We start from the raw sequence: 14,222 nt of genomic DNA on the forward strand, positions 1-14,222 counted from the left end.
TATGTTAATTTTGGTAGATCCTCCATCTCCTCCAGTTATTAAATTCAGATATAGTTTAAGTTCAAATTACAATTTACCTGCTGAAGTTTTATGTTTTGTTTGTGATAACAATGGATCCTTCTGGCCTTACACATTACTAATCATATTGTTGGAGCTGCTCTTTGCTGTCAGGTCTTGTCACCATTGCTTCAAAGGAAAGATAATAGCTCCTGTTTTCCACCAGCTGACACAATGTGCCAAGTTTATCTTTGTGTATTCCTATTGAAAGCTAAGTTTTACAGCTAGCACAAATTGAGACAGTGTGGTCCATAATGCTGCATCCCATGGTGGCTCTGAATAGCTACTTTTTGTCAGTTTGAGAAGGTAAAATTTATTGTGCAGTTGACAACTTCAGTAAAAACTCTTATGTCACATATACGTTAGCAGACCATTATGACATTTCTGTAAGTTATATGTCATGAATGAGATTAATGCCACAGGAATATAAATTTATATTAGTGACAAATCTAAACTGAACTGGCCATCTTAACCACTTTGGTTTGAATTAGAAGGAGAGAGCCTCATAAAAGAAATCTTAGAAGATAGAGAAAATTGATGACCACCAGCAGGCAGAAATTAAAATGTAAACCACTTCAGTAAAGCAAAAGGCAATTCACGTAATACTGGTGGTACAGATTATGGGATCAGAGAAGAGTCTTTTGATGTGAGATCCAGGGAAAATGGGTAGGAATACAGAGGGCACTGACTCACCCAGTGAGGACACCCACTACCTGTTACTACTTCTAGTGCACAATTTTCATTAGCATTGAAATGCACTAGATTTAACCCTGTATTTCATACAGAGCATCTATAGCACAAGTCATGTCACATTATCATAGCACTTGTTTTTTGGTTTTGGCTTGGGTTGGTTGATTGGTTGTTTTTTTGGTTGTTTTTTGGTTGGTTTGTTGTTTGTTTTTTTTTTTTGGGTGGGGGGGCTGTTTTCTTTTTTTGTTTGCTGGTAGAAAAGCCTTGGTATGAAATCATGATTTTGTGTCTTCACATCCCTAAAGCAATACAGTCCTAATTCTTCTTGAAATGGCCAAAAGCATAGGAGAAACAGAATCATTAACTACAGACATATTTCAAGCTACAAACATAGCTTCAGGTGAAAGGATGAGGTCTACAGCTAAAGCTGCTCAAATCATTCCATTCAGATGTTTTCACTTTCTTGACCCATCCTGAATGCAGTTGCCTTCTGCTGGCTGCTGAGCCCAATTATTTTCTTTCCCAAAGCATGTGCCAAAACAACTTCACTGCAACAATAGTAAGAAGTAATCGAGAGAGAAGACGCACCATACTTTCCCTCCTTTCTTGACACAGAGCAGAGCTGGAAAAAAGGAAGGGCAGAAAAGGACGTCAGTTAAGCACAGAAAACAAAGAAATAGTGAGTGAGGAATGATATCCAGAACCACTTGGTGGATAAATATGTCTGGAGAGAATGAAAAGCGCCATGGAAAAATACAGATGTCTTGGCAAAGGACATGGGAGAAAGCCATTTTAAAAAGGGCACAGATAGGTACTGCAAGCTGAAAGAGCAGGAGCATATGTAAGTAAATGAGGAAGTTTCAGTGGCAGAAGCAGAAATCCTACCGAAGACTGTACTGCTACTACTACTATTGCTACTGTACTACTTACTACTGTAAATTAAACCAGCAGCCCCAACTTTCATTACTTGCTTCTCACAAACAAAAAGCATGTTTCATCCTTTTTCAGTATCCAGTTCTCATGACCTGGTTACCTGGTTAGCTCAGATTGTACAGGTCTGTACTACAAATCTTGATACTGACTTCTTCCTAGAAATGATTCCTTCACATAGAATTTCTTATAAGTTTATGATTTCAGAAGCTCTATCCAAAAGCGTACAAGCCTAGCAACATTTATAAAAGGTCAACAGCAGGCAGGGTAACATTTCTTGGGCAATTATTACCACATTCTTAATGACACAATTTCCTCTGCCTTCACTCCATGCCAGTTAGAAGCAAGCTACAGCTCCAAAGCATTTATGGGTTGGTGCATATGGTGAGGCACAGCACCGTGCTGACAGCTCTGCCTCTGCAATAGGATTTATTTGCTCCCAGCTTGTTACCCAGGCCCTGCATTAATCCACCAGGAGCAGACTCCTGAGCACCAAACCACCCCTAGCTTTCTCTGACAGTCTAATCTTTAACAGCTTTTCAGATTTTCCGTGCACCAGCTAAACCTACAGGCACTGAATAACTCCAATACCTACAAAGTGATCTGCAGAAGTGACAAGCACTCATGCACTCACCTTGTGATTAAAAAAGCTTTTCCTAACATATGAAGCACTTAATAAGATCACTTTCAAACTGACCCCTCGATGTCAGATAAATTTATAGTATTAGCCTCACACCTCATAGCCTCACGTATGAAAGTCATGCACATTTTTCTCTCTCTCATACACACACTGTCTCCCATAATAGATAAAATTTAAGGATGAATTCATTGATACTTGTGATAGCACCACAGTTGATGACAGTGCCATGCAGAAGTCTAGGCATACATGAGCTTTTCTTTATTGTAGGGTTGGAATAGTGAGTAGTTAATAATGCATGTGACCACACACTGAAAGATGGAGAAGAAAAAAACCAGCTTTCACAGCAAGTATTGAATAAGGCAGAAACAAGGAGAGGAGAAGAAAATAACAGAAAGCAAGGAATGATCACACCAAGAACTAGGATAACAAGTCAGTGTTTTGTAACCCTCTTGAACTCTGAAATTTGTTACCTTTGTGTATTTCACATTGAGCTTTAATAGCTTTTGAAGAAGGGGGTTAGTAATGTAAGATGACATGTAGCATTTAATACATTCTGTGAAAATACCACATAGGAAATCTACTATGTAGAAAATTGAAAATCTTTTAGCCTAAGTGTTATCTTGTATTTCACATGAGTACAGGGGAGAATACTTCCTGTGAGAACTGGCACAATTTCAGTATTTTTCATGAGGACCATTATACCAGAAATACCTTTTTTTGTATTAAGCCTGTCACAGCATTTCATATTGATATACTTAAGGATAGAGATAGAAAAATCTTCTTTAAAAGCACTGATAGCAATGAAATTGCAACTCAAACAGGCTGTGAGTTTAAGGCATGCATTTGAAGGTGTGTAGTGAAGCATTACTAAATGGGTGACACAAAAGAAATCTTGAACAAAAAACGTAACTTGATATCTACTCTCAATGTTCTCATTTCAACATGAGCTCCTCCAACACATTTAAATGCTAGATACTACTGTCCAAAGACTTATTCTGCAAGAAGAGAGGAAGCAATGAATACCCACACCATAACAAGTTCATAAAATGGCTCTGTACTAACAGAAAACCTGTTTCCAGTACCCCACAGTAATTCAAATTATGAAATCATTTATTAAGTCAGCTGCAAGCAGGGAGCATGCTAAGATGCATTTATAGCAGAATGGGAAAAACCATACAGTAAGTAATATATAAGTGCAATTAAATTTCATTTCAGTAATAAATTATGTACCACTGTAAACCCAGTGCTTTATATAAATATCACTGATGACAGGAAGTTAGAAAAGATTTGTGTTTTATTTATATTGCAGCAAGGAAGATATAACAGTTCTAGGACATTTTCTCCATTGAAGTTAAGGGTAAAATCAAACAGTCCATGTGAACAGCAGCTCTTGATGTTTCACTTATTAGAACTCAGGGTCTGCTATTTTTGGTTTGCAAGACAGTGCTTAAGACTAGAGCATATGTTGCTTACCTTCTTCTAAGCTATAACATTTTAGCCCAGATGTGTTTGAGTACACACATAGCAGAGGAGATGAAATGATTTGCTGCAATCATCTCTGGTTTTATACATGTACAGATATTAAGATATTTTACACATGTACAGAGTTAAGTAACCCCCAAATACAGATATTTTTTACATGTACAGAGTTAAGTAACCCCCAAATACAGATATTTTATACATGTACAGAGTTAAGTAACTCCCAAAACCCTCAGAAAAGAGGCATCCACAAATCAATGAGTCAGATGACTCATTGACTGGTGGCCAGGAAGCAAGTGCCATTGAGGACAGATGCCACCTTCATCTCTTCGAAACTCCAGCCCAGAAGTAGAGCTTGAGTGAAGGCATGCAGCAAAGATGAGATGGAGAAAGCTCACATTACAGGTGGAAGACACTAATGGCAGAGAAAAGGTGGCAGCTGGAGCTGACTCCTGAATTTTCAGCCTGCTACCCAGCACAGTGACTATGAACCATGAGGAAGCACTGGAATAAGTTTTGACACTGAAGTTACTCATTTTAGACAGTTGCTCTTGTAACATGGATTATGCAGATTTGAAGCCAAGATACTCTTTTTGTTAATAAACAACTGTCTAACATTCTGTACGGAAAGTTACCTGACATGAGATACAGCTCTTGGGAAATCCGCCACTCCTGACAGAACTTCCTGACTCACATCTGCAGTATTTTGTAATAGTTTGACTTTAGAAAGGACTTTTAATGGAACCTTTGAGAGTGAATTAAATGCTAAGGAGAATAGATAGACTAAAATGTTGACAGAAAAGACAGCATTAAATTATTCAACCACTACATCCTACACACATCTACAGCGCAATATAATCCTGATTTAGCTGTGTTCCCATGGGTTGCCTCTGAATATATTCTGAATTTTATAAATATGCTATGAAATATACTCTTTAAGAAGTTAAGAATTAGAAGCTGCCAGCAACTGTGTGTCCTGGGTCTGACAGCCTCTTTAGAGATGGACAAGATCCCAGTCTAGACTCTCATCCCTTTGAACCTCCTGACACACAGTGTTAATGTTGGAAATGTTGGACAAAGAAACTGCAAGGTCAATCTTTTTTTTCTTCTTTTTTTTTTTTTAATTAACCATTTATACTAAGTTTTAGTGTAGGAAAATTCATAAATATTTTGGATCTTAGGCTTTGTAGCCTGAAAGTTACCTCCTCATTTTTAGCCTTAGATAACACGACAGAAAGAGCATTCATTTGTGGCTACAGATGCAGCCATAGCTTTAATAGAGCTTTATTTAATGCCCATAGCAGTGAGATAGCTCACCATCAGCAGAGCTGATAAGGTGCGTGCAAGAACATATGCTCCATCATCTTGATTAGATGATTGACTTGCCTTTTGATTTCCCACCACACTGCCAGCAGTCATGTTTTCTGAGGCAGAGCGCAGCTCAGAGCTCTCAAGGAAGCAATTTTATCCACTCTCTTCCCTAAAAGGGCCAATGCCTTAAAGGCATAATTAAGTCCTAAGTACATAATATTTAGTGACATTTAGTGAGGCATGTAATCTCTGGCAAACTGCCATTGTAGGAGAAATAGCAAACAGACAAATGTATTTGCATTGTTTTCAGTTGGTTTGTAGGTTTTTATAATTGTATTGTCAGCAAATGCTGAAGGAAGTATCAGATGAAACACACTGGTTAACAGACTGAACTAATTATACTGATGCAGTGAAAAGAACTAATACTTTTTGTAGTAAGCAGTATTTTGTGACAAAAATAATCTCCTTAAAGCTACACAAAACGCTTTATTTCTGCTATCAATGCTTGTATAGTTTCGGTGATCACGAGTACAGAGCTTGACAAATAAAACACTGTTACAAATTCAGAGCAACACCACAGTGTCTGGCTCAACTTTGGATAAAATACATCTTCCTTCAGCCCTGCCTAGCCTCACACATCCCTCCCCTCCACACTTTCACCCAAACTAATCAGATTTTTGCTACTCCTTTGGCATTACTGGGCAAGAATGGACAAAAGAAATGAAAACACCTTGGCTTGCAATCTCCTTGCTCCCGTGTTACACCACAGCAGCTGTCAGCAGTGCTTGATCATAATCCACAGCAAGAGGGGAAAACCTAAACTCAGAGTGAAGAAAAACCAGCAGCAGAATGTGGCAGCACTTAACATTTTAATGTTCTCCAGTTCAAAGACTGTAAAAGAGATAATAGAAACTCAAAGAAACCCATTATATTTAGCCAGTAAATTATCTTCAGGAAGAAGATACTCTCCATTAGTAATTATATGAATAATCAGGTTGCACACACACCACCAGCTCCCCTCCCCTCATTTTGAAAGGAAATGTAACGGGGTTTAATGAAATAATTTCCAGCTAAGCACCCTAGGATGCACCTAAACTTTTAAGTCAGCCCTACTATGCTCATGAGCTTTCCTGAATTTAGCAGCTTTGGCTGGACACACAACTAAGTCCCAGAAACTATATACTATATACTGGTTTCAAAAATCACTCCTGAGCCACTCTCGTCCCTCTGCTCTAATTGCTGGAAAGCAGAGTTTTCAGTTAATTAAGATGCTGGACTTTGTTATGGATGCACTACAGCATGGGCTATGTTGCTGTCTGCTAACTTTACTAAACAATAACCTTCAGTAAAGGCAGGAAGCAACATCATAAATTGACAAAGCAAGACTCAGAGTCTATCTGTAAATGCAAAAGTCTTCTGCACTTAGTAAATGAGAACATTTTGTTACTAAATACGAATATTTGCCAAGCATTTTAAATAATATGCTTTGAAACAACAGAAACCGTACTGCATCTCAATGACACCAATCTCCCACCTCACTGTGCAAGGCATCCTTTGCAATATCACATTTATCTAAACTGAGCTAACATGAATGCAAAATTGCACTTAACATTACAATCCAAGAAAATTCACCATCAAGTCATAGCTCTGTCAGAAACTGCTCACCACATACAGGATTGGGACAATCTCTTAGCTCCAGAGGCCAGACTGAAGAGGCCAAACATACAATCCCTGCAATTTCACAACTATATTTGTTGTGCAGTTGATTTAGCACTCACACTATTCTGTCTTGTGGCATGCAATTATTTAGAATCCTTAAAATTGCACAAAATGTTTAATCCACAAAAAAGATTACATTCTTTTTAGCTGGTTTAAAAAACAAACAAACACTGATTTTTACTTTTACTTTAAAAAAAAACCACAGAGCTATTAAACTGATGAAAGAAATTCAACTACCCCAATCCAGCTAGAGGTACTGAATGTTAAGACACTGTCTTATAGGCTTCTGGTTCACCTGTCATGGTCAGCACTGACAGTAGTACGAGGTCCAATGCTAGTCTGATTTCCCTGCATTTTTTCAATATATACTGAGCATAAAAACAGCATAATGGAAAAAAAGATTGAACTCGTTTTTCTAGAGCATGTTTCCTGGCTTAATCATGAAGATATCATTTTCACCTCAGAATTAAGAGTCAGCAGACATCCCCTGTGTGGAAAATAAGAAGCAAAGAGGATTGCATTGCACAAGAAGTAAATACTATTCCTTCCACCCGTGCCAAACTGAAGATCATAAATATTTTTCACTGGAGAATTGGAATGGATTTTAAGTGTCTGAAAAAGCTCTTTTAAGTGAGCTTTACCTCTGAGATCCAGTCTAAAAACACTTGATTTACTTCACCAAAATCAGCACATTTTTATTATATTATCTGTCACTGTTCCCTTCCGCTCCCCAGAAAAGTAATTTTGATAGTGTTTGGCACTTTGAGCCACACTTTCATTTTTGTCTAAAAGTGACCAAAACCCAAAAGAAATTGAAAGAGGTGCTCCAGCTGTTAAAAGCCAGCATTCCATGCTTCATCATACCTTCAAAAGGGCTCAGAAAAACATTTAACATTGCATTACGTGCTGCAGGAAACTGCTAATTTGAAGTAAGAAGAAATTTCAGCACCAACCATGCAGTTATTGACATTCAGCCCAGAGAAACAAAAAGATTTTATGTAAGTGGTTAACCACCTGCCACAGCTCATGCTTTGAATAGGGAACATATGCAGGCAACTGCTACCCATCCATCTGGACACAGAAATCAGTGCAGACCTGTGAAGATAAACTTGAAGATATACAAGTGGCCATATCAAGACAGGGTGCAAGAGCTGAAGCTCGGGACTGAGCATTTAGAGCGAGTTTTTTTTTCAGGAATACAAGTACTTACACAGCATCCTCAGATTTGCACAGGTGGGTCTTTGCATGGCCCTGCTATGGCACAGAAGCCCACACTTCCACCTCTGCCAGTGAAAGGATGGCTCACTAAGGTCTACATCTAACACGGCAGCCAGCCTCACCATGTGCCTTCAAACCCCAAGAATCAGCAACTTCGCTGTGGAAAAGGCACTCTGGAGACACTATGTTGGTTGCAGGAAAGCAAGGAAAGGGAACTGCATGTCAAAGAGCACCTGAGCAGTAATAACAATAACAAGAAGGTTTGGAGTGACTTTTCAGACAGTTTAAGTGCTAAGCTGCACAGAGCCACTGTGAAGAAAAGGTAGCCCAAATGCTCAAATTTTAATTTTCCTTATCAAAGTGTGCCACCCCTAGCACTACAGAATCTTTCAGGGGTACACAGGGGCTGTTTCATGGCTCACTAGCCTGTGTGTTACTAACACACGACAAGCTCTCACTTCAGTGGAGTATTAGTGCACCTGTGAGCATCATGAAGTATGGAAGTTGTTATTTCATTGAGTGCTGTTCACATCAGCATGTAGGAGTGCCTGAAAAACCTTAGGGGCTGTGAGCCATAGGTAAGATGTACAGAAAAGTATGACTTACAAGCAGGACAAAATGATGTTAAAAGATACCAGCTTAGCAGTGACTGATATCTTAATACCATATAATAACTTTTTGTAACTAGTACCTGTGTATTTTCAGCCTAAGCAAGTTTGCTTTTAGGTAAGAATGAAACTATACAGCACAAGTCCAAAGAGTAAAGACTTACTAAGCGTATGGTTAACAACTGTTCTCTGCGTACAATAGGTTACTGAAATTTAAAATTATAAAAATCACAGAAATAAAACCACTTTATGCCTAACAAATACCTAACTTGTTGCATCAAAAGCCACCACAAACCAGCTAACATAATTCTGAAATAAAACACTTGCTTAGGGCACATAAATGAATGGAAAACAGATGCTGGAAATGGTTTTAAGCAGGAGGCTTGAACCTCATTTAAGAAAAGGTATCGAACAGAAATATCTATCTTCTTGCAATTTAAGTGATCAAGCATCTAACATAGTTCAGGTATAGGGTGCAAACCTCCTGTTGGGTGGCCTTGCAGTCTGCAAAATTGGGGGGAAACCAAACTGAACTGAACATCTTGGTTTGACTGCTTCTGTTAGAGAGACATCTGGCCCCTTCTGGCTAAGGATCAAACAGAGAAAATCTCAAATCTCATTTACAATGGGAAGCATGTTTATCACTTCTCTCCTCTGCTTAACAATCACAAGTCACAAGAGGTGTTGTTTGATTACACTCTGAGGAAGTGCCTGAGTCTTGACTCCCTGTGCTCCAGCTGCAAGGCAGGCAGAAAACCCACAAAATCCCAGTCGATCCCACCCAAAAGTGAAAGGTCTTTTCTAATCATTCAAGGCAGTACACAGTGCTCAGACACATTGTGGGAATACTTCTGATTGTCAACATCTACTGAAAAGGAACAGCTTAGAAAACAAAAGAAATGCTGGAGAAAACTGTGACATGAAAGACGGCTCTCCTTCAGCTGAGGGGCCAAAGTCCAGGTAGCTCCAGGTATGCTCTTGTTGCTGGGAGCTCAATGCTCTCCTTTTCACTACAATCAGCTGGTTGTGGAAACACACTGAGTGTTTCTTCTCAGAGAAAAGCAGCTCCTGCAGCCATCTCAGCATGTACACAATTACAATGAAAATTTGTTACTGACTCAGTGGATGTGCTCCATGAAACTTGGTCTTGGCCAAACAAGTCTCAGATCCCACCATCAGCATTCCCATTTGGTTTGCCATGTGAGGGAGGGATGCAGCCACCTTCCTGAACTGACCCAACCAGATGATGTTAGCTTCTAACCCTCTGCTGACTCTTTACTTCAGAGTTTTGCAGTGAAGGTTTGGATGCTCTTGCTATCTCTCTTCCTCTACTTTCTGGGATTCTGGAGCCCCACATTCCTCACTAAGGAAGGATTTGCTATTTATATGAAGTTTCATTAGTTCACCATCTATTTTGTACTCCGTTTAGACAGCAAGTTCTCTAGGGGCAGCAACTGTCTCTTATTCCACATTTCTGTGTTGGCAGCACAACAGGCCTCACTTGCTGGATCATGAGGCATTACTATTTTAACATAGTAATGAAACTACCATCAACAGCAGCATTGCCACAAACCTCAGTTAGAAAAAAAAAAAAGAAAAATCGGGGTTTATTCCTACTGTTCAGAAAAAAAATGGACATTCACAACGGTAAATTAGACTTAGTGAATGCTGTAGCTGTGTTTGATTCCCATTTAACAGCTTTGGACAATACCATTTGGTATTGTCTTGCTGTTTTAAGTATTCTGTCACAGTTGGCATTTACTTCTGTAATACTCACCTTCACAGTTCAAAACAAATAGAAAAAGTTAAAGTGATGCTGAAAACATTGCTCTAATACTTTAATGGTTCAGGACATATTTGTACTTTTTTCTGTCTTTTCTTGCAGCCCTACACAATTATCTCTACAGTATTTATTATTTCCAGTGACTTAAAGTGCTGGAATTACTAAACCTTGTTCTAACTTTCCACTTTTGTGCCTTGAAGTACTTTCCTACATCCTAATGCATTCCGGAACTCCAAAGGTCAGCTATGCATATTATATTGCAAGGCTTCTGGTATTTCCTTCCTTTGAAGGTGTAGGTTAAAACAAAACAAAAACCTAAGCCATGATGACAGTTTAAAAAAAAAGAGAACTTTTCATTTACTTTCCTTTAGCTCACAGGGCTTGCAAGACAAAAAGAAGCATAGTCAACACTATAAAAATAAACAGCTCAATCTTTAAAAGCAAGAAACAGGCAGGCCACTTTGCAGGTGCCAGGAACTAAAGCTTTACATGGTATTTTGTTAATGGCAATCTAGCTTTGCCACATAAACTCTTTTAATCTTCACATAACATCCAACAACAGTGCAAGCAATAATAGAATTTCTCGGCTATTTATTTAAGTTTGAGTGCCATGATATCAGCATTATATATTTTAATTATGTCAATAGTACATCTTTGTATTTTAGTTATAAGAGAGAAACAAAACAGTAGACAAATAAACCTTCAGGGAAGTGAGTGCTTATGAACAGCAAGACATGATAGTTTTTAAACTGTTTCCATTGTATTTTGATTCTCCCTTAACCCACTTCAGTGGCACCTTTTGCATTTAGTAATTTGCTTTTTTGTTGTTGCTTTTGTTTGTTTGTTTGTTTGTTTTGGGGTTTGGTTGTTTTTTGGTTGGTTGGTTGGTTTTCTTTGTTGTTTTTTTTTTGGGGGGGGGGTGTTGATATTTAAGGTTGGTTGTTTTCCTCGAACTGTATTTTGATGTCTCACTGTTATAATCCTCATCTTTAAAAGCTGTAGACACAAACACATAAGGAAATTTGGACCATCTCCAGCTCATTCCTGTCATAATCAGACATTTTCTTCTCAATACCTTTGAATTATCAAAATAAGAACATTGGTCTTTGCTGAAGAAGACACAGATAGATATTAAGATGCATTGGGTCACTTCTACACACAGCCATTCATACACAAACACAGCTGCCCAGCAGCCTACAGTGCAGTCATTGCTTTCCTTACATTTCTGGCCATTGCACCCCTGGATAAGCTACACATCTGGAAGGAAACCAGAATTTTGCCACACGCTTTTTCTTCTTTTTCCTTATTTAAATACAATGATGAGCAAATCACCTCTGAATTCAACTATCCAAGTGGCTAGGTTTTCATCACGCACGTCTGGGAGTTTCTGCAGATTGTCAATCCACACCGCTAATGTGTTTAGCTGTCCCTGATGGCTTTCTGTGTGATGAAGTACTTCAATGCTGTGTTAGATAATACCATTTTCCTCAAAGAAAGCTGAAGTTTTGGTATGTAGGGTGAAGACTTCGATGCAAATGCTTCAGGCTTGGCAAATGAGCTCTAGCCTTGGGGAAAACAAAACCACTAGACTGACCAGAAGTGAATCTGTGCTTTGACTTCCGTGTAGTGCATTATCTCCTTTACTGGCTCAGGTAAATAGCTGTAACAGCTGTAAAACAGCACTTCATATGACTGTCAGTTTTCAGAAGTAGGTTCCCAGTTTGACTTTTTCTGAGCAAACAGATTGTAGGCTGCTGATATAAAGCCCCATTGTTAGGAGTTCAGGAGGAAATCTGCCTATGATTGAAAATTTTACACTCAAATTAAGTGCTTCTGCAGGCTAACCGGTTGTCCAGGCTACTTCAGAGCACATTGTTCTTTTTTTATTGCTAGATATTCTGTTACACCAGCAAGACCCCCTAAGTACAGGGAAGCAAGTACAAGGCGTACCATCAGGTTCTCACAGGCACACACATCTGGTTCACCTAACCTGCACGTGGAGTAAAACCACTGCAAATCTGTGCTTTCCAGTGCTTGGAAGATTTTATTATTGCTTAAAGGCTGAAGCACAGATGCAACACCATAGTCTTTCACTCTGTTGCTTTTTTAACACACATCCTGCTATTCACTACTGCCTTCTCATCCTTCTCTCTCCCCCTGCCAGACTATAAGAGTCATGGTCCCTTAGACCTTAACTAGAAGGCACTTCATATCCTGTTAACAGTGCATAGAGCTTGGCTGTGCCCAAGAGATTCATTAAGCATTTTGTTTTCTAAATGACAGGAATTGTCACAGAATAGTTTGGATTGGAAGGGACCTTAAAGCTCATCAAGTTCCAACTGCCTGCCACAGGCTGGGACTAGACCAAGTTGCTCAAAGCCCCATCCAACCCAGACTTAAACACTTCCAGGAGTGGGGCATCCGCAACTTCTTTGGGCAATCTGTTCCAGTGCCTCACCACTTCCACAGTAAAGCCTTCTTCCTAATATCTAATCATCTAAATCTACCCTCTTGCAGTTTAAAGCCATTGCCTCTTTTCCTATTACTATGCGCTCTTTGAAGTAGTCCTTCTCCAGCTTTCTTATAAATCCCTTTTAAGGAGGGCTACTGGATAGCTGCTATCGAGTCTTCCCCCACACTGTCTCAAATGAAATGGTCAAGATTCTAGTATTGTAACTTTTACACCCACAGGATTACTTTAAGGAAAGAAAAAAAATTAACAAAAAGAACAATTCAAGCCTGTAAGTTTCCAGTCCAAAAGTCGGTTTTCATCAGTGCTGAGACCAGCAGACTGGAAAGAAATCATCTGGTGTAACATTAAGTCAAACACCAGCTACCAACACAACAATTACTGTTTCTTGTGGAAAAATGGTTATGTATTTTCATACCCTGTCCATCCAGATGACAGGTCCTGTTTAGCATTTAAGGTGCCATACGATGAAGCTATTTTTGAATTATAAATCACTGATCATTACTTGATTACCCATTACCATGTAAGTGAATTAGGAAAAACAACACTAAGCATTTAATAAAACAAAATAGATTAGTAATTAAATGCAGAATTGCTCTATTGACTTGTTTTCAGCAAGCTTTCTCAGGAGTTCCAAAAAATAGCTTTAACACTGATCTTTATAGTATTCATTTTCCTTTTTAAAAACAGTATAATATTATTTTATAATATAAAAGCAACATGAAATCATTATCATTAACAATATAAAAATATAACTGTGAAATGGATTGAATGCATGATTTTACATTTCTATTTGAACACTCAAAACCTAAAAGAGTACTGGTCATTACATTTAGCAGTAACTATAATACATAACTATGAGAGGAATGAGTACCAGAAGTCCAAACAAGGATTCCATAAGTACACTAAATCTGTAAAACATGCAACACTTGTGCAATGCTTTTCTTTATCTTTCATTAAAAAGTAAATGCAGCGTATGAAAAGATCCTGTAATGGGCTTCTGATCTCTTATTATTAAAAACATTAAACCATGGAGGAAGTTTAAGGCTTATATTTTTACTGTGCAGAGTAAATGAGTCTACAGATGCCTCTGGTATCCCATAAATTCACTATATAAAACCTTTAAAGGTTGAAACCAGGTGTTCAAACCTTAAAGAATTATATGCAGCAGTATCAGTTAGATATATACACTCTAATACATAAGGGGCCTTAAAAATTATATTTTGTAAAATCCATGCATTTTACTGATAGATATTTTCCCCACTTGTGTGTGTTCAGTGCTTATAAGTGCCATGTAAACCTTTTTTTACTGAAAAA

Source organism: Pezoporus flaviventris, unplaced genomic scaffold, assembly GCF_033815535.1.
Source record: "Pezoporus flaviventris isolate CSIRO_AGI_PZ_B2104156 unplaced genomic scaffold, CSIRO_AGI_Pfla_v1 ptg000001l, whole genome shotgun sequence".
In the NCBI taxonomy this organism is placed as follows: Eukaryota; Metazoa; Chordata; class Aves; order Psittaciformes; family Psittacidae; genus Pezoporus; species Pezoporus flaviventris.